Raw genomic sequence first — 20703 nt, forward strand, 5'->3', positions numbered from 1 at the left:
GGGGGTCTGGTGGTAGGGAAGGGGAGGGGATAGGTGCGGGGTCCCAGGGTGTGTGTGTGTGGGGGGGGAGGGGTTATGCGGGGGTCCCTAGCTGGGGAAGTGGGTATGTGCGGAAGCTCCTAAGTGGGAGATGGGGAGGTATGTGAGGGGGTCCGGGGGTAGTTGGAGAGAATTTCAGGTGTAAAAAAAAAAAGAGAGAGAGAGAGAGAAGATACTATTTAGCTGTAACCAAAGTTGCTGAAAAAGTTCTGATATATTGTGTTATTTTAAAAGTAGCACTTTCAAAGATAGTTTACTGTGCTCTAATTATGGATTATGATGTCATTAGATATGGCATAATATGAATATTCACAGCAGACAGAGATAAGGTTATTTGTAGAATCTTATTTACAGCACATCCTAACTTCTGCATGCTTAACTGTAAAAGTTTAAGAACTGCATTGTTCAGATCTTATTCAGGTCTCTGAGAGAGAGAAGTGCTTAAAGCAAATTCTTTATCAAAATGTAAACTGCCAGATCCACTTACAGCTCCTGGGCTCAGAAACACGACCCAGGGGGAACATAAATGATTGTCCACAACAAAGAGTAGAAGCCCTGATGAAGTCTGGATACCAGGGAGTCTGGGGAAGGTATGGTAGACATGGTCTTCTTGAACTCCTGGCATTGCCTCTAATGCAGGCTTGTGTTTAAATGTCACATTTTAATTTACAACAGTCTTTTATTTAACATCATTTTCCATAAGACAGACCTTAAATGGAGCCAGTGGGGTAGTAAGTTGCAACATTGTATTTTCAAGCTTACAGATCCAGCTAAGAAAATCTTACATTACTCAGTCTCCAGACTGATCATACTGGTTATAAGTGTGTTTTTAAATGAATGAGTGTTGTACTTTGGGTTTATTTTTATCACTTACATTGGATAGAATTAGCTTGGTATAGCTGCAGGCTTTTGCAGTGTAGGACAATTTCTACTTATTCAAATGGGACCCATATGTCCAGAGGGACACAATTATCAGACATACCTAGATAAAGATACTGTTATTAGTGCACCATACTAGTATAGTGTGTCATGAGTTTCATAACTGAGCTCCACTGCTGAAAAAGGGTTCCACTTCTTTAAATGTTATGAATGTACAAGGGTGTTTCAGAAATTGATGGCAAAATAGCCATCCATGTGGTATGCCTATGACGAAGTGGGACACAGCAGGAATGCTGCTGGCAGCACTATCGAACATACCCATTATTTATCATTGCACACAAAATGGTTTTATTTCAAATCTTTCATAGTTTCTAATACACCAGCATATATTATTTTTAATCTCATGTATGAAAGTGCAGGATATTATAATGACTTTGTAAATGCATTTATCTACACCAGGGGTGTCAAACATATGGTCTGTCTGCTGGATACAGTCTGCAGAGGTGGGTCAGGTGGCCTGCCATCTTTTCCTGAAATTTCCACTTGGAATTCTCAGGACCCTACACAATCTTAACCTGGAATAAGAATTGGAGTTGGCTTCACTCCCTTTCATTATTGTAATTGTATTGTAATTGTTATGAGTTCTGTGATTGACCTAGGCCAGAGTCATTTAAGATCACCCCCAGCGTGTCCCTCACTTTGTCTTTATCATTCTTTCTCTCTTCTCAGCCTTTTTCTTCTTCTTTGTTTTGTGTCAGTAGTTCTCAAAAAACTCAACTTGCTTTTGTGTCAGCCCTCCCATCTCTCTCTACTCTTTCCTAAGCTGGTGCATTTTTTATTGTTGACTACCATGGCCAGAAAGGAAAACACCAGAGAGTTTGCAGTAATGTAAACAAATCTTTCTGGAAAGAAGAGCTCTGGAACACCATGGATGTTTTGAGAACTAGCCAAGTGTGATATATAAGAAAGAAATTGTTTTGTTTTTATTGAGAAGCAACAGTTACCAGAGAAGTGGAGATCACATGTATATTTGATTCATGCCTGGGATCAACAGTCTTGATCACTTATTTCTCCAAGAATTAAGCAGTGGCATCAAGATGGGGAAATGTGCTATACTGTACTGAGAGAGCTATTATTCCCAAAGATATAACACCCAATGTCGAGTATCAGCTATGAAAGCTTATGCATCTATGACCAAATCCCTCTGCTGCTCCCATCACTTGGCCCCAGCCTGCAGCTGCAGCCAGCCTTTTCCCACCCTGTGCTGATGCGGGACCACTCCTTCCCACACTGTGCTGTCTCAGACAAGCGGCAGGAACAGTGGGGGGAGCTGCCAAACAAGCTGCTGGATGAACAGCGCACAGCGAATGGAGCCGCCCCCCCTCTTCCTGTGCCCCCCATATGAGCCACAGCTCTGTCCTGCACCCACCCCACCCTGGCTAGGCAATGCCTAACCCAGCCCCAGTCCCACACCCCTTCCTTCTCCCTCCCCTTTCACCACAACAGACTTACCAGCTAGGCTCAGCTGTATCAGAAATCAGAATTGGCCGATCTGTCAGTATCAGCCCCCAAAATGTCTATTGGTGCACCCCTAGTTAGTTTTTTCTCAGGTATCAGTAAAAGTCATGAATCCTATCTAGCACTAAAATCTTTTTCATCAAAAAGGCTATGCCAGGTTATGATTGTATATGTGTGTGCAAACAGATCTCCTTGGTGACTAACATGATCACATCAAAACTGTGTTGCAGGCTCAGTAACAAATATTTGAATACCATCTTGAATGGCCTTGGCTCAGTACTAGGAACTAAACATCAAAGAGTTGGTTACAGTGGAAAGGAGCCAGGTGTTTGGAAGTAATATTATCCATTTGTGAGATGTCAGTGAGCACATCTACATGTGCAATTAGTGTGGCTGAATATACTCTGGAACGGTTTGCACCAGAGTTTATTGCTCCTGGGCACAAAGTTTACATGTACACCCAGGACCTCAGCACATTGAGCTAGGGTGGTGGAGCCTTGGCTGGCAGGGGGCCCAGGGGTTCAACCTGCCAGCCCAGAGCTGTGATGCCCAAGCTCAACATGCTGCAGAGGGGCTGGTTGGAGCACAAGGGTGTTACAATGTGGGACTAGCTGGTAGGTATCGCCCACACTGTAGCACCTTCATGCCCCAGCCAGACCCAGTTACTGTCTATACATGCAGTGTCATGGAGTAAATAACTCAGGCATAGGATAGTACTTGTGTCAGGCATTATTAACCTATAGCAGAATTAATTAATTTAATCTGGCCTAATAGCACCACATATGTAGATGGTGACACTTGACTGCACAGCTAATTAGTCTACTCTGCAGTAAATGTCTTGTGTAGATGCCCCCAGTATATGCAAAAGATTTTTTTTAATTCATCTATTCATTTTTCTTATAAGGGATGTAGCAAATACATTTTAAAAATAAATCAGTTTTTCACTACATTTGGAGACCTGGCTGTAACAAATGTTTATGGGTTCACAAATTTAAAAATCGTTAAATGCTGTAAACTGCTATTGACATGCAAAGATGGGTATGGTACAAAATGGAAGGTGAGCTAAAGCTAACTGAATAAATAGCAACTTTTAGTGAGAGATTAAAATTATGGCCCACAGACAACTGCAAGGCAGGGAATATAGCTTGTTAACTGATATGAGTTTGACACTACTCATATACTGAAAACTTGAATTGTACTGATAAAGCCTGCAATTTATAGGAGCTAGAGGCTGCCACTTGTCAATCTACACCTAGTTATTTAGTAATGCACTGACCACTTATTAGTATTATTAGATATGAAAGAAAGAGAATAACACAACACTTGACTCTTACTATTTGTTTCAATGACATTAGGATAACGGGGCTTAATTTTGGCTGGGGTCTTTAGATGACAGTGTAATCAATGAATTCCAACATGTCCCAGTCTGAAGTCTTCCCTGAGTGGTATATGAAATTTGTGAGACAGTCAATAGGGGTAATTATAATGTTATTTGCTTGGAAATGCTATGCCCCTACAGAGAGGTGAAAGAAAAGAAAAGAAAAAAAAATGGCTAATCAATATTCAGGTTTATAAACTGGCCTATCATGGCAGCAGGCACAGAGAGATATTAATCAGGATGCTCCTCTTGAGACCCTAGAAGCAATCAGGCATTTTGCTCCTTACTGGGCACATCTACAGGAGATTTTATGTTGCCATAGCAACAAGCTATGGCGATGTAGTTTGTTGGCACAGTGACATAGCATCATTGGGCATGAACCACAATGCCAATGATACTGCACAGTAGCAACAACCTAGTGTGCAGTGGCTCCTTGCTACTGTGCAATAGCATCAGAAATGGCCCATGTGCCACCAGGACTGCGCAGTAATGGAGGTTACTGCATAGTCATTTAGTACCTGTTTTAGTGCACATGTAGACGTGCATGCACCTATAATGCACCTTAAATTAAGGTAATGCTCATTACCCTAATAGACACACCCACAGAGAAGCATTTATTGGAGACAGTGCATATAGCTCTGTTAATACATTCCCCCAGCTCCCCATTTACCTTTTCTTTTCTTTTTTCTCCCTCTTCCTTTGATTTTTTTGTTTTCTGGGCATTACTTTAACATACCCATCAATAAAAGGGATATTTCATGCATGTGGATGTAAAAGGAGCAAGAAACAATAATACATTTTTCCCTTTTGAGCAGTGTGCCTACATATATAGCATGGAAAAAATAAAAGGGAAAGGTGATGTAGGTAACTTACTGGGTTATTTGTATGTTTTTTAAGTATCCTCTCAAATATTTAAAGTAATATGACTTTAATGAGCCATGTAAAATCTGTAGTTTTTGCTTTGTTGAACATTTCCCCCCCTGGTAAACTGAGTCATTAATATTAATTAGAAACTGAGTAGCCAATTACAGGGTTGAATAGAAAGTGAGGAAAATGTTGAGAAATATAATACTAGTATATATATGTTGAGGGAGTTGGAGGTCATTAAAACCTGTGGGTTTGGATTAGTGGGTACTGTTGACATCTATAATTAATGAACACACCTAGCTCATTCCATTGCAGAGTCTGCTACTGGGTAAACAAGAGCAAAGGAGCTATAAATAGAATAATATGTAATGAGGTCTATAGCTGAAATTTTTATTTCACATGTCTTCATTGCAGGGAGTCTCTCTTTCCTGTTATATCAAGGACTCAGGCTTGCTGTTACAGTAGAAGGATATAGATTAAATAAATAAATACATAAATAGGAAGGACTGTTTATTAAGACAAAATATTCTTAAAGTTGACAAATATTCTTAAAGTTGCCATGCACCTTTCATTATAAGCCCTTCTTTTCATCTATTTATAGCTTTTCCAAAACTTTTAACTGTTTAAAATTCTGCGTGCTCTAAATCTACCTTCTGCTAAATATGTCTGGCAGAAAATCACCTAAAATGGTTCATTTGTTTCCGACATCTAAGCCAGTAAAAATGTAAATTGTTTTGCCTGTATTAAAAATTCTAGTGGCCTTATTATCTGAAAGGTCTACTAATTTTCAGAGCAGGGATTTAAAATTTCTCGAGGAGATAGCATTTTTGTCAGCTATGTCCTAGCTCCATAACAAACTACATTAATTTGGTTAAGGTATAAAATAATCAGATGAAGCAAGGAACCAGAAGAAATAGAATGGGGGTGATCAAGTTAAGAGACTGGGCGGGGAGGGGAGAAAGAACTTGGATTGGGACAGAGAGATAGGATGGAAGGAATGAGGCTGAAGGCGGCAAACTGGGCAGAAGGGCCGGCCCACCAGTATACTGTTCCATCAGAACCTGAAATAGAAGTTTTGATTTATGAGTCCCAGTATTTCCCTGCTACCAGCAAATACCTGAAAATCCCACTGGCAAAGTATCCATTTCTCTATGACAAAAGACAGAGGAAGACGCTCTATGATTACTATCAGTTATTCTGTTAGTTCAAATGGTAGGGGTCTGTGCGATGTTTACAGCCTTGCTGACGAAACACATGAATGCCAAGGTGATAATGTAGGATGGGATTTTAGTGTTTTGAATGTGCCATTTCAAATTATGAGCCAGGAAACTATGCAAAGACACAAAACTACTTTAAGAGAAAATTCAAGAATTCAAAAGCTGGGGAAATGTCAAAATTAAACTTAGCTGGACAAACTTGATATGGCCCACTTGTATGCATTCGTTATGCTAATTACATGACCACATTTGATTTTTTTGTCTCAGGTCCAGGACGTATCTGCTGTAGGAATTAGCTAGAGTTAGGCAAATGAAGGAAGTTGCTGCCTACCAGACTCCTATTTTACTTCTTGTAGAATTTGGAAGGGATATTGGGAATAAGCCAGGGAAAGAAGCATGGGAAATGATGGTCTCTTAACGCAGTTAATATCCACCCTGGAGATTCTATTCATGGATCTGCCAAAATCTTTTTATGTAAATCTGAGTAAGTCACTTAACGAAACTTTTGCTAGCTGGTCACTAATGGCACGTTCCTCATTTTTCTGAGACTTAGGATGAGATGCAGATGTGAGGAGTAGTTGGGGATTGTGATTTAAACATATGAAATGCTGTGGAATGGTACTTTGCAAAATCGGGTCATAGATATCCTCAGTTGCACATCCTAAAGGGTCAACTTTCTGAAATTGTTTTGCCTCAGTTCCCCATGCCTTTAACTCATGTAGATATTGTAAAAATTAAATTTATTAACGTATCTGAAGCACTCAGATAGTAAAGGGAGGTGTGCTAGGGAAAAACTCATGAGGAAGTTAATCACTATGTCTACAGAGGAGGCTTTGAATAGTGTGAAGTAAATAAAGCCTGGGGCCACCCATTGAACAAGGAGAAAACAAAGTAGCAAATAGCTGCTCATTAAGTGAACACCATCCATCCTGTGCACTGATTGAGGCAAGCCTCTGTGGGGAACAAATAGTATATGATTGTGTCATTCAAGACTATAAATGCATGTGCATATCTAATTAAAGATTCTAGCATTATGCATACATAAAAGGGGATGGTTTGGGAATTGTACAGGCAATGCCCTAACTTTCGAGACCTTGATTTTTCAAGCTAAATATTAGCAATGTAGGTATTTGTGTTGGGTTTCATACACATGCATTAAAGCAATTAAACTCTTTCATTAAAAATAGTACTGACGATGGTTTACAGGATAGCCACATGCTATACAATTATCCTACCTGTTTATCTCAATATGTGAATATATTAGAGCAGGCATAGGCTTCCTTTGGCCTGTGAGCCAGATTCAGCCCATGAAACAATGTCATATGGTCCATGAAGCCTGGACTTTGGTGACACTTTGGCAGGAATAGGAATTGGTGGCAGGAAAAGCCACAGGGTCAAAACTGCGGTGGAGACATGAAATGGGAGCTGGATTGAAAGTGCAGCAGTGGCATGGAAAGTGGCAGCCCACATATGCAGCACCTTGCTTTTTTGGCCTGCTGCTCTGAAAAGGTTGCTGACCCCTGCATTAGAGGGTGAGAGGTTCCTAGACCAAAGGGGACAGTTTAGGTCCCCAAAATGACCTGTTTTTCTGCAAAGAGAGATCTGGTATTTAAGAGTGGTATCTATTTAGACATATCAAGGCATAAGACAATAACAGGATCTTTCCCTACCCTATTCTTGTAGCAGACAACAATCAACATATGGAGTTTGGCAGAAGCAAAGTTAGCAATAACAGTGGGCTAGTCTCATCAAAAAAGGCAGGAAATGGAAGGGAAGAGTGGGAAATAGCACTGTCCCATGGCCAACTGTCATGCTCCCAGGTCATCAGGAAATTATCTTGGTCTAAACTAGAGAGCTTGACATCAGTCCCCAGGTACAATGGGGACACTGATGAGACACCTGCTGGATGCCCTGTTGGAAGCCAATTCTCTCCCACTCTCCTTTCTCCTCCCCAGTACTGCAGAGGGGAAGGATCTCAAAAACTCAGTATAATAGAGAGAGGAAATATTCTGCAGGACAGTAAGGTAAGACCAAAATAATTATGAGAGAAGATGAGGAGTCAGCACTCCCAGGTTCTATCATCAACTTCTTTCCTGAAGGAAGCCAGGAGCAACTCTTGTTTGTTAAATTAGTCAGGTAGCCCTTCTAGGTTATTGCTTTAGCATGCCCCTTCACCATCTCCACCTCCCATTATCATTGAATAGCCCTACAATATCTCCATTTTCAATCATCGGCCCTGAAATAGAGAATAAAAATGTCATAGTCATCACTATTTATGCCTAAATGTTCAATATTTCTGTTTTCCTGACAAACAGCAATAAAGTAGGTAACTGGCAAGCTCTATTCCTTGAGCTGTGCTGATAGCATGGATGACATAACTGATACTTCTGATGACAACAAGAAATCAAACATAGCTAATCCATCTTGGCTTTCTCTCCCTCAAGAACACAGGGAAAATATTTGCTAAATCAAAAAGGAGAACAGCAGCAGCAGTAATTAGCACAGACTGCTGTTGAATAGCACAGTTCATCCAAGGATCTCCAGGAGCTTTGCAAACATTAATTAATTAATCCCCACCCACACTTTCGTGACAAAGGAAAATAGACAGCGATTATTGCACCCTTCAGTAAAATGCTGCCACCTTCTGGAGTACAACAAGGATGTAGGACCATCGGCAACTGCTCAAGACAGAAGTTTAATTCCCCCCTGAAACTGCAAGAAGGAAATGGAGGCTGGCACATAGCCACCTATGTTGGAAATGAGTCAGCACACTGCTCTCTCAAAGAAGTTGAAGAAGTTGAAAGAAGTTGATTTGCTATGTTATTTAAAAACAGCACAGGATAAGACCTGAATAGATCAAGGGAAAGGAAAAAGGGAAGGAAGTCACTAGCACCACTGGAGAAGCTGCTGATGTGGTCCAGTCTTCTGAGCTCATGGGAGTTGCAGAGCTGTTAGAGCTAGAACTGGTGCTCTGTGATTTATTAAATTATACATGTTTTACTGGAGTGTCAAAATAAGCACATCTCCTGCTTGTTTCTGCGCTACAAATTAACCTATCTGTTTTTACAATACCAAACATAAATGCAGTTGGTACTACAGAAGGATAAGTAAAACAGGGCACATCTACACATGCAGTTAATGCAAAGCAATGAACTCTGGCACATATCGTGGCAGAACTTACTGTTCCTGAGTGTTGCATTTACATGTGCACTTGGGACTGCAGCACGTTCAACTGGGTTGGAGCAGCCCCAGCTGGCAGAGTCCTAGGGGCTCTGCCTGCCAACCTGGGGCTGCTCCGACCCAGTTCAATGTGCTGCACAGAGGCTAGCTGGAGCACAAGTGTGCTACAGGGCAGGGCTGTGGCATGAGACAGAAAGGACTGAATAAATTATCCAATTTGTGTTGAAGACTTAGAGTGATTGAGATGCTTGAGAGTTTGTATGAAACAGTCAGCTTGTCCATTTGTAGCAGGATGGTGGTCAAATTGTGTATGTTGAATGCCTTACAGACTAGGAACTTCTGAAATTCCTTTGCATAAAACTTTGTCACATACCAATTGCAATGACAGCATGAAGCAAATAAAGCTTGGGGCTACTCAATGGGGAGGCGGAAGGAAGGTGGGAGACAATCTTCCCCTGGTCAGGGCATCCAGAAGGTGTCTCATCGATGTACCCATTGGAGCTGGCAACTAATGTCAAGCTCCCTAGTTTAAACCAAGATCATTTCCTGATGATCTGGGGGCATGACAGTTGGCCACAGGACAGCGCTATTTGCTACCCTTCCCTTCTATTTCCTGCCTCTTTTGATGACACTAGTGCCACTGTTGTCACTAACCTTGCTTCTGCCAAACTCTTTATGTTGATTGTTTTCTGCCTCAAGCATAAGGTAGGGAAAGATCCTGTTACTGTTTTGACCCTTGATATGCCTAAATAGATACCACTCTTAAATACCAGATCTCTCTTTGCACTAAAACAGGTTATTTTGGGGACCTAAAGTGTCCCCTTTGCTCTAGACCCCTCTCACTCTCTAATGCAGGGGTCAGCAACCTTTTCAGAGCAGCAGGCCAGAAAAGCACAGTGTGCTGCAAAGGCAGGCTACTGTTTTCCATGCCACTGCTGCACTTTCAGTTTAGCTCCCATTTCCATGTCACCACTAGTTTTGACCCTGTAATTGTTTTGCTGCCACCAATTCTTATTCCTGCCAAATTGTCACCGAAGTCCAGGCTTCATGGACCACACAGAATTGTTTCATGGGCTGAATCTGGCTCACAGGCCATAGGATACCTATGCCTACTCTAATATATTCAGATATATTATTGAGGTAAACAATAGGAAAATTGTATAGCATGTGGCTAGCTTGTAAACCAACATTGGAACAATTCTCAAGGAAAGCATTAATTGCTTTAATGCATGTGTATAAAACCCACTTTTTTTTGCAAAGTGACTAAATAAGATATAGAGATACTTAGTAGCCTGAATAAAAGAGGGCATTTTGAAGACTTCTGGCCATTGAGTGTGCATTGACTACTAGTAAAAACATGGTATATTAATGGTTCTGCAAAACCCACATGAATACATGCATATGAAGCCCAAAGTCATGAAAGAGTGCAGCTAGGCTGGGCTAGGATCTTGCTGAATTTGTTGCTGACACGTACAGAACAGAACTTTGCTCTTTGTTCCAGTACTTCTTTAGGGCCTTAAGGTGACTTCTGGATTGACTTGATTTTGTTCCAGTTTACTCTTAGCTTTTCAAGCCATGCCAAACAACAGTGGATAATTTGCTTCAATCACATGCAAATGTAAACTGACTGACTGCCCATATAATTGAACTGTCACCTGAAGTACCCTTTTAAAGCCATCTCTTCTTCACTGTAAATTTTCAGAAGCATGAAGGTTTCCTTCAAAGATACCTGGGGCAAGGACTTTTTATATATAGATGCAGGCATTAGGAAAATAGCAACTCCCCTATCTTTCTCCATTCTTATAGGGGCTCCTTCAATTAAGTGTCACTCAAATGCCATCTCTTATCACTGCTTCTGATAGCTGCTGCAATTCCAGGCCATCATCAGCTGTACTAGAGCTCTGGTCTTCTTCCATATAATGTTTTCTGGATTTAATGTCTCCCTCTGGGTTCTTCCCTGATTGCTACTTTCTTGCATAGATGCCTCCAAGGTGTTACTGGTTGCTGAACTGTGCAACAGGCCACAGCAGTGTGTCATTTTTTGTGACACACACAACAATTGAGCTAACGTGCCCAGGAATTCCTTTCAGCGTACCTAGTTTTTGTACAACAGCTACACAGAAGTCCTTTGGTTCCTGTGCTCTTCAGTCTCATTGATTCAAGCGATGCACTTTCCAGGCCCCATTGAATTTCAGGAAGTCTTTCTCCACGGTTTCCATAGCAACCAGTATTTCCACAGCCTTTTTGAACGTACGAGTTGATGCAGTCAATAACTTCTTCTGAATTTCTTCTGAATTCAGCCCTGCAACAAACTGATCTCATAGGGCGTCGCTCAACATTTCGCCAAACTGAAAGTGCTCTGACAAGTTTTTGAAAGCAGCAGAAATGGTGTTACCGATTGCCCACTGCCCTGGGTTCCCAGATAGAACCAGTACCAGTCTGCAATCGTTGATGGGGTAGAGGAAGAGTATTCTTTCATTGTGGCAGTCATTTCTGCATAGGTGGCCAGCGCTGGCACAGTTAGAGACAAAAGGGCACACGGCAGGATGTCGGCCCTGGAGTCCATCACTATCAGCAAGGTTGCAACCCACCATCCTTACGGAAAAGAGGGGCAGGTACCAAACTATTTGAAACGTTCTAGAAATGCAAATCTCTTGGTTTCCATCTAATTCACCAGTTTGGGGTTGTTATTTTTTTTTCTTTTTTACACTTTTTTCACACTTGATCTCTGCCTGCTTACAGTGCAGGCTGCAGGGTGTGTTACTCTGGGCTGGAAACCAAAATGGCTGCTCCTTCCTCCTGCACACCCTCTGCAGGACTTCCACAGTGATTAGTCTGCAACTGATTTCAATTTGTGACGTTAATGTCTCTTGCCAACCTATAGGCTGTGCCTATAGCAGCAGCTGTGGGTCTAAATGGATACTCCTACGAAGTCTCTTCAGCGCACATATAGTGATATAAAAGTGTTTTCTAACTGTTTTGGATCATTTAGGTTGTGCCTTCAGGCACCAAAAGCAATAAAGATCCTATCCTTGTTCTCAAAAACGTTATATCTTTGTGACTCAACAATAGTGGGGAGGTTAGATTGGCTCGGGGAGAGAGCTCGCTATGTAGCCAACATGGCTGGTAGTTCATTGTTCTGAGCATGAACCCAGACAAAAAACAAGCATGGTGCCTGAAGGAGCACATGCAAAGTTACAGCATTTAAAGTAAAAGTGCCATGTAACATAGCCGCAAACAATACATTGCACCTATGACAGCGTATGCCTCTCTGAACGAGTTCGTTTCGAAGGTACCGCCCTGGCCTACTGTCTCCCTGAGCTTAGACTAATACAACTAACTACCTTTTTCTACAAAGTTACAATTAAACCCTCAGCCACTATGTCGGTTCTTGCAGAAAGCACATGTTTGCACACCTGTATGCAACACAAGAAAATGAATGTGTGGGTATTTCTATTTTTTCCCCCTATTGCTCTTTGGAGCAGCGTTGAGGTGGCGGTTGTAGTAGTACAGATCAGTTGGTTCTGGAAACAGACCCTAAATCTCTTTTGACAAAATGCACCAAAAGTCAAGGCAAATAATATTTTCTTCTGTATGTTTGTGATCAAGAGGTAGCTATTACCTTTATGTTTTCCCCCATGAGGGCGTGATTGTGGCTCACTACAGGAGGCAGTTTCCACTGGATTTTTTTTAAACAAGGAAGCAATTCTATTGATGCTACCTTTTGCAAAAATTCATCTTTATGAAAAATGAATCCAGTGCTTCATATGATGGGTTGTGGCTTTTAGAAATGAAAACGGAAGTAAGTAAAATACAGGAAACTTACTGCCAGAGACATTTGTTCATATTGTTTTTGCATGAAAATGGAGTAAAAATCTACTTAAAGCCAGGGTGTAATTTATATTACTTCACACGTAGCAATAAAACTTAAGCACCCTGAAATTGATAATGAAAATGTAGAGCTTAAATGGATATAAAAGTATCCGTCAAACATCCTTTACAAATATATAGGCCCCAAGCTGATACAGGCTTTGATCCATCAAGCTCTGTGGAGAGGAGTCCAGGTTTCATTCTTTCCTACTTATTTGGCCCCAAGTCCACAAAAGGACGGAGGGACAGTGATAAAAAGAGTCACCATTTCTAACAGTTAATGAGTGGTATGTGCAAAACCCCAGAACTTCCACTCCCAGGGAAACAGCCTCATCACTGTGCTACTCTCCCTCTTGCTTTGTCTCTCTCTGGCCCCATGAAGTTTATCTTCTTGGCTGCATAGTAGTATAACTTCCACCAAGGAGATGGAGAGCACCCTTGTCAGCCCAAATTAAACTTTGGCCAGGTGTGACATGAGAGTTCAAACACCCCCCGCCCCCCAAGGGCAATGAGGCAAATGGTCTAATCACTTGATAATTTCACCAAAAGTGGGAGGTGGTACCAGCAACTTTGATTTTGAATGGAAGTAGCTGTGGCTGGCATGCTTTGCGTTGAAGTCAGTACAGTGTTGTGTTAGGTATGACCTGAATCTGCCTATCAGAACAGGCTACTAAGGGGATTTAGGTTGTGGGGACACCTAGGTTGTGAATTCCTATGCAAGCTTAGTCATGAGATAGGTGCTGAGATGCTCAGCTCTTCCAGTAGGGTAGTGTCTCTGAGCCTGTGTCCCCATGAGTGAGAATGTGTGGCTTGCAGCACCTCAAAGCCTTTTGAGGCCATGTGAAGTATGCATAGTATGCAGTGCAGCAAACAGAATCACGAGCACTGTGTGCATTCCATGTGGCCACAAAAGACTTTGATGTGCTGCGCTGCATACTTGCAGTGCAGTGACAAAATTAAATACTGGGAAATCTTGGTATCTAAAAAACCCACAGAAGGAAAAGGCAGGGCAGTGCACAGGGCTGCAGTGTGTGCTGAAACCGGAACCATGCTCTGGCTGCCGACTAGACTGTGTGTACCTGGATCACCACTGCTGCAGCCCCGGGAGGCCCCCAGGTACTGGCCCCAACCTCCTTTACTGAACCCAGGAAAACTTGCTGCACATCAGAGCATGCATGCAGGGATGTGCCGAGGACAACTAGCAGAGGCACATATTGTGCCACTGCTTTCTGTCTCTGGGGAAACATGTTCCCAGGCATGAGGATGCACCCTGAGTGCACATAGCAGTGGAAGTTGAGGTGCCTAAGTAACTTCACCGACAAAAGTTTTGACACCTACTGCCCCTTCAGTCCCTATGCAAGACTTTTGTCGATTCATCATTTAATGTAACCACCTAAGTGCTGCATAAGGTCCCATTTAGGTGCCTGAGCTGAAGCTCGCTCTCCTCTCTTCTCCCTCCCACCCCCCAGTTCTGCACACAGCACTGGGGGTACAGCTAGGCTGCATCAGCTCAGCCCTAATTGCATGCAGGACTGACAGAAGTTAATGAAGGCACTCCACTTTAGAGTGCCTTCATCTGAACCCTCATTAGATGAGGGTTAATTTGTCATGTGACTGGGCACTTTTAAAGCATTCTGCAGCCATGCACTTCTGTCAGGGCCTGGCTATACAGTGCTGTCAGGGGGCCAATCACATGACAAATATCACTTCTGTCAGCACCCTAGAAGTTCACTTGATGTTGCTCGGGACTCATCCCTGAGGCCCATGCTCAAGCCCTCAGTCCCCAGCAGGTCTGAATGTGGGCACTGGGAACAAACATCTGGAGCAGCCCTACGGGTAAACCTCAGACACTAGAATGCATCAGCCCAATGAGACTCCCTATGCCTGAAGAAGGGCGACTGCACCTGAAAGCTTGCTAAGAACTTTTTTCCAACTACTCACTTGGTCTAATAAAAGATATCACATCTACTTAAAGAACCTTGCCTGCCTCAGCCAAATCTGGTGTGTGGGGCATGATTAGTCCCACCTTTCTTGAGACATACTGCTGACAGAATATAGACAATGTGAATAGCCGTATGTGTCGGGGGGAGGGAAAGGGGAGGAAAGGAGTGGGAGGACAGGGGAGGGGAGTGTTGAATCTGGACCTTAGTGTTTAGCTTAGCAGAAGTTGGTGTCTTGAAAATAAGGGGAAGCTCTACTGTGGATGATTAATCTTTGTAATTAATATATAGGGGGGCTCTGGCTAACTAGAGAGAGATTTATGGTGAAAGAAAAAACTATATTATTATTCCCAACCCCTCAGACTGAAGATGCTTTTTTTCAGAGATTATTTCAGAGATTTACAGGGATGGGGACTGGAGGGGTGGAGATGCTACATATGAATCCAAGTTAAGTATCAATAGCCATCATCTTCACAAACCTTGGGATTTGGGTCTGAGCTTCTGCTTCAGACAGTAACAAAGTCTCTCTCTCTCTCTCTCATTTCAAATGTAGTTCAGTTCCAAAAAACGTCTTTTCAAATGGCATCCTGTGGCTCTATGAGTTTTTAATGATTTGTATCAAATATACTTGGGATGCAGGTGGGAAAAGGATTGGAAAAATCAGACTGTCTATGTGCAGCTGGGCTCCTCAACAGTTTTCTGCATTTCCCAAGGGGCAGGTAGTTAGAGAGAAGGGCGTGACTGATTTTTATGACAAATGCAATACAATAGTCATTTTTAAAAACAGACTCTTTGTCAGGTCATCAACAGCCCCATTCAAGGACAGGTCCTTGGAACATGCATCGTCTCCCTCGCATGGTATGGAGCACTGGGTATCAAGTGAATTTTTTAATTTGAAAGTGCCCTGTCAATTTGGTAGTAGCAGCAATGCTCAGGAAATGGAAGCATTATTTTCAAGGCATGATACAATTCATCACCTCCAGGAAAACAAGCAGAAAGCAATGAGTAGAGCAACTGCTAAGCAGGCAACCATACAATGTTTTCATCAATACTTATATATCAATCCAGTGATGCACACAACTTCACAAAAAAGAGGTTTCCTTCTCAGATCCTGTCCACCTTCCCCTGTTTTAATACACTCTGTATCTGAAAATTTGAATTTATATATTGGGTGAAAATAAAACAGAACTGAAACTGAACAAGGGAATATTTGTTAAAATAACTGAGGTACTATTTCAGGAAACATCCATACTAGTCCACAGAAGAACTGATTAAGTATAAAACACTCTTAAATGTCTTCCTCAATCGAGACTTAATTTATTTCCTAGGGTGTCAAATTTTGCTCTTAATTTCTCTTTTGTAGTTCCATAGAAACTTAATGTACAGGGGGAAATGAAAAAAGAATATGTCCTGTCTGTAATAATTAAGCTAAAGCTACTGCCCTATGATATGGTTTGTTTGCACTCTGAAATAAAAAACAAACAAATGCTACCATTAGAAAAAGAATGAGAAAACAACAGTTAACAAAGCAAACATTAAATATATAGGATAAGAAAATCAGAATAGTATTTGGATTTTTGAATCATTTTCCTTAAAAACAGAGCCCTTCTCCTCATTGGAATAACTTGCTATCTTTCCCTTTAACAAATGTCCATATGGGTATATGGGATGGGTATAGGTCCAGTTTATTATAAATCTTCTGGATTATGAGGGTCCCAAACCTACAGACATTTATAAATAACTTTAGCCAGGTGAGAATTTGAAACTATTTACATTAAGCTGAAGGAGACTGCTTAAGCATTTGCAGGATCAGAGCTTTACTCCCATACCCAGAAATGTGTTTGTGCTTGTGCCTAACTTTAGTACCCCTCTGAATCTACTGGGACTTATCTGGCAACTTGTAGAGCTGGAGAAATGCTGATAAAAGTATTATTGAGAATGTTCTATTTGTTTCTACCACATTTATGCCCCTTCTGTGTCACCTTACTAGGAACATTGGACAATCCTTGTTTTCTCCCCTTGACTTGTTAGAAACCTGATGTGTGGTTGGGGGAAAAACAATGAATCGATATTTATTGTTATACTTTCTAAGGTCAGTTCCACGGTACCCTAGTGCTTCATTAAGAAACTCTGATTTTTTGTTGTTGTTGCCGTCTTTGTTGCTGACTTTTATAATAGGCTTTTCAGACAACACTCAGGAGAAATGAGTGCGACTGAGAAGAGACATAGATAGGCCAATAGGTTATGTTTAGAACCTTAGCTTGTGGCTATAATAAATTCTAAAAAAGCCATCCCCCAGCTATTTTAGTTATATATTAGTAAAGTGGGTACTCAGCTACCAGGGTGAATTAGAGGCAGTCATAATGAAAGAAATAACAATATGTCAGAAAAGGAAATGGAAGACACAATCCTGCTTCTGGACTGCACAGGCAGAGGACCATCCACATACAGAATAGGAAGGATGGTTCCCTGAGGTATAGGCCAGTTGAAGACACCCATCAGCGTGCCTCTGTGATAGAAGCAAAATAAGGCAAAAAGGCTTCTGCGTGGTGTAGCAGCACTTCCTTCTTAAACAAAAACAGCAGACAAATATCTCGTAAGAGGACCTTACAGGGTTCTCCCCTACTTTAATTACCTAATCAAGGCCTACCACACTATGCACAGGTGCTTAGAGTCAAATTCTATGGAAGATATTTGTAAAGTAACTGAAGTTTGTGGGGTTGGTCTGCTATATTCAGGAATGACAGAACACTTTTTGACATAGAAACCTGTTTTCAGTCTCTTTAGAAAAAAAAGTGAGAAAAAATGCCCCTCCCCACCCCCAAGTTCAAATGTTCATATTTCTCTCCCCTAGCCAGTCTTGTAACAATATTAGGGCATAAATCTGTAGTCCTCTCTCAGGCCTTCCACGGATTCATTTGTTCTTCAGTCAAGGCACTGGAAAAAATCTTGCTGAATTCAATAGGAATGTTGCCTGAGAAAGGAATTAAAGATTAGGCCACTAATAGAATTTAAAGGGACTGAAACCAATAGAAAAGAAGAAAATAGTCTGTGTTTGGAAATAGCTAGTAGCATGGGATGTGAAATTGCCCTGCAGCTAAAATAAGTCTTGTCTTTTTTTTTCTGCTCAGTTCTTTTAACATATCAGCTACCTCCATTGACTAATATACTTAGTGCAAAATGGTACAGCCTTACTTGCAAAAGTGAGCTTGGGGACAAATATAATCCAATAACAGCATAAAGTCCTCTAAATGGAACTAAGAGTTTTGGAGGCATTACACAGCTAGCTGCACATTTGCGCAGTGCTACAACTAACCTTTAGAGACTAACAAATTACAAGGTGGGAAGAAAATTATAATTGATGAAACAAAGAATTTATAAAGGACAAGGGAAAGAAAACAAGTAGCCTTAGAAAATGGAATGAGAAAAGTGAACCAGCAGGAGGCAGAAGCAGAATGAAGTGACAAAACAGGAGGGAAATTCAGAGTCTAGAAGTGAAGTATAAATAACAGAAGGAGAGCAAAGAAGTGGTCATACTCATAATAGCTACTAAGTCAAGTATGTCCTTATCATTTAGGAAGTTCATTTTGTTGGTTGCCAACAATGCTACAGAGGCAAATGAAAAACCTAACAATATGCAAATCCTTTGGAAGGACCTTGCTTAAAGGTTTCAAAAACAAAAGACTTCATGATTCAAAACCATTATAGTCCCTTGGCGAGTGGAAGCCAGCAGAGATGAAAAGAAAGGAGTCTGAAGAAGACCCCAGTATTAAAGTGATGCACAGTGCTCTCATGCATCAGCCAGTATCTTTTTACTAACAGTCATACATCTCATCCCTGTGCCAGCCATGGTTGTTGCTCTGTAAATCACTTGGTCTAAAAACATACCTTTAGACATTTTTATTTGTGATAACCCCAAGGCATGGGTTGCAATTCCTGGATCATTCTGTGCTGCAAGAAGGTAACCAAATGCAGTCACTTACTTTAAGCTGATGAAATCAAAACCAGTTGCCAAATCTTATTGCCATCACAATGTGAGATTTTTTGTTTCTCTATAGGGTAGTACATGATGTAGGGTTTTTAATGATTATTAACAGCAATATTTTGTAGTTCCATGACACTTTTAATGTGAGGCCCTGAAAATGGTCCTCAGACATCAGTTAATAAACAAGTGATTGATAAATCATTTTATTCTCTTTTTTAATACATGGAAATGGAAAGGGGGAAAGTATAGACTATAAAAAGATGTTTCCAAGGACCAATTTGAGAAAAAAAGTATCCATCCAGGTTACTGTTTCTTAAGAGAGAAATTTCCTTCACCTTACTCATTGAAGAGATTTGTTTCCATCACTTAGGGTAGGGATGGGCAATTATTGGGGCTGGAGGGCCACTTAATGAGCTTTAGTGAGCTGCTGAACACCAGGGAGATGCCAGTTAATTCTATCCGGCTACCACTGGGAACCTAAGGAGAGAGGGCTGTGTCCCAGGCTGCTCTGCTCTGCCGCAGCAGGGGTCAGGCCAGGCCAGGCCATGCAGCCACCAGACTCCCAGCATCCACCAGACCCCCAGCATCCATACTCCCCTGCCCAGCATTTCATTGGTGCTGCACAGTGGCTGCCAGCAGCTGGGCCCACGTGAGATAGTGTACAATGCAGTGTACCAAGTAGCTGTCCGGCCTGCCTGCTCACCATGATGAGGCACTGCATTACAATGGGAAAGTGCCTGAGGCTGCTCCAGGCGGAGCACTCCCTCCCTTCTTCTCCCTCCCACCAACAGCTGGCACAGACTCACCCCTAGTGGTGTAATGGAGACAACAGCTCATTGTGGCAGGTGGGTGAGATGGTTACTCCGTGCACTGCATTGCAGCGCCCATGTGGGCCCAGCTTCCAGTGGCAGGACTGCATAGAGCCAACGGGAAGCTGGGTGGGAAAGGGGGAGGTGGATGCAGGGAGGCAGAGGAGTCCTCATGCTGCACAGCTTGGCCTGGCAGCACAACAGAGTGGTGTGGAGTGCAGCCCTCCCTCGCCAAGCTCCCAGCAGCAGCTGGTGGGCCAGATATGATCAATTGGCAGGTGGGATATGACCCACAGGCCGTGTTTTGCTCATCCCTGACTTAGAGTGAAATTGATCACTAGTTGCAGAAACAGCACAAGGCCTATTCACCAGTGACTCCCCACTTACATTATTACACTGGATTGCCCACGCCCACAGAATAAGTTGCACCCAATGTTCAGGAAGGGATGTTTTTTTATCTTGCCTGATTATTATCGTAACTATTCTTAAATATTTGTGTTGGGTACTGTGTAAAGGGAGTAATGTGCCATTGTAGCACTGACCTTGTAATGATTTATCGCCATGTTTAACCTTACACATTGTGAAAAATCTCTTTTAACTCATTGGGATTACTCATGGTACAACGCACGCATAAAACCACAAGACTGGGGCCTAAATATAGGATGAAAGAAAACAGATATAAAACAAATGTGCGGAGTACAAGCAACATTGAAACAATTGTAATTAGTGTTAAAAGCAAGAGTCAGTAAACACCAAATACCTAATCGTTGCTCGGTGTCAGCTGATGAGTAAAATAGGAGGTTGCTCTTAAAGAAGTTCATCAGCATTAATTCTGGCTCTCTAAACTGAGTGAAAGGGTATCTTTATTTACAGGTACTAGGCACAGTTTGGGTATGGTATAAATGGAGATGTTTAAAGCTTAAGAGGCAAATTTGCAGATCTTATGGAAAAAAAGGTATTTTTTTTTCCAAGAATGTGTGTTATTTTACAGTGTTTGTCAGTTTAAGAACGTGTTTTAATT

This window comes from Gavialis gangeticus, unplaced genomic scaffold (genome assembly GCF_001723915.1).
Source record: "Gavialis gangeticus isolate Ggan-Ray unplaced genomic scaffold, GavGan_comp1, whole genome shotgun sequence".
Taxonomy (NCBI): Eukaryota; Metazoa; Chordata; order Crocodylia; family Gavialidae; genus Gavialis; species Gavialis gangeticus.